Source organism: Palaemon carinicauda, chromosome 2 (genome assembly GCF_036898095.1).
Source record: "Palaemon carinicauda isolate YSFRI2023 chromosome 2, ASM3689809v2, whole genome shotgun sequence".
NCBI classification, from domain to species: Eukaryota; Metazoa; Arthropoda; class Malacostraca; order Decapoda; family Palaemonidae; genus Palaemon; species Palaemon carinicauda.
The window spans coordinates 108,780,031-108,781,760 of record NC_090726.1 but is presented as its reverse complement, the minus strand read 5'-3'; positions in this window follow the sequence as shown (position 1 = coordinate 108,781,760).

The window sequence follows — 1,730 nt, the reverse complement described above, 5'->3', positions numbered from 1 at the left end:
TCACACTTTTCAGGATAATATCAATTTCATAATACAAGAGACTTGGTATCATTTGATGAGATGCAGACTCCTTGATAAAAAATTTATATCCGAAGATTTCCTCGGGGGAGAGAGAGAGAGAGAGAGAGAGAGAGAGAGAGAGAGAGAGAGAGAGAGAGAGAGAGAGAGAGAGAGAGAGAGAGAGAGAAATGAATTTGAGATCTATAGCCTAGCGTTGTGGTCTGTTTATAGGCAAAAGACAAGGAAAATCAAATTTATGGACGAACGCTTGCTAACGGAGAGAGAGAGAGAGAGAGAGAGAGAGAGAGAGAGAGAGAGAGAGAGAGAGAGAGAGAGAGAGATCTACAGCCTAGCGTTGTGGTCTGTTCATAGGCAAAAGACAGAAGGAAAAGCAAATTTGTGGACGATCGCTTGCTAACACAGAAAAAGAGAGAGAGAGAGAGAGAGAGAGAGAGAGAGAGAGAGAGAGAGAGAGAGAGAGAGAGAGAGAGAGAGAGAGTAATAATGATAATAATAATAATAATAATAATTCTTTATTTCCAATATTTACATTGGGTATTCATAAAATATAAGGCTACAATTAGTAAAGTCATCTTACAAATAGTTCAAATATTTGTTATTTTAGACATACAAAAGTTGTTTTAAGAATTAACAAATCGGCTAAAACTTTGTAATTGAAATAGTTCATCAGTAATAAAAGAATATCATGGAATCAGAAAGTATTTACTTAGAATATAGTGAGTAAAAATTACTTTTGCTGAATATTGAAATACATTGTCATAGATCACATAAGTTGTGTTAAAAACAAGTCATGTACAAATCGTATTAAAATAACACATAGTAATCAAATATGCATACTAGATTATAAGGAAATCTCAATTTGTAAATAAAAGCCATCTTATCCATAAATATGATCTAAAACTAATTCCAACATCTATAGAAGTACAGTAGTGCCTTCAAAAGCACTTTTAATAAGGCAATTAAGCATAACATTCTTACATTAATCGGGACCATTTAAAATTAGTTTCTTTAAGTTTTCATTAAAAGCAGCGAGAGAGGATTTTTGTTTAATTGTGCCAGGTACTTTATTGTATAATGCTGGGCCTCGAACTCTAAACTGGCGAGAGCCTATCTCTGTTTTCGCCCTTTCTACATATAGATTTTCCTGCTGTCGAGTAGAAACCCCATTAACTGCGTGTAGCCTACTGTTGGAAAATCGTATAACCATTCAGGAGTTATTTTACGTATTGTTTTGAATACCAAATTACAGACATCTATGGTATATTTGTCTTTTATCTTTAACCATTCTAATTTTTTGAGGTAAGGGGATATGTGGTCATGTTTTTTTTACATTACCAACAGCCACACGGGCGGCAAAGTTTTGAAGTTTTTGAACCCTTTTCATTTGTGTAGAGCCAGTTACTTCCCAAATTCTTAAACAGTAGTTGATTATACTCATAGCCAGCGACTGAACAACTATTTTACGCGTAGAGGAATCAAATGAGTCGTTTACTCTATTTAAATAAATTAAAGTGCCCATCACTTTCTTATAAATTTCATCTATATGCGTTTCAAACGTCATATATCTGTCAAAATAAACCCCTAGATTTTTTTACAGATTTCATGGGTTTAATCTTATTTCCATTAAAATCTATTTGTACATTATCTCCAATTTCTGATATATATTGTCGGGAACCTATAAAAATGAATTGTGTTTTTTTCTCATTAAG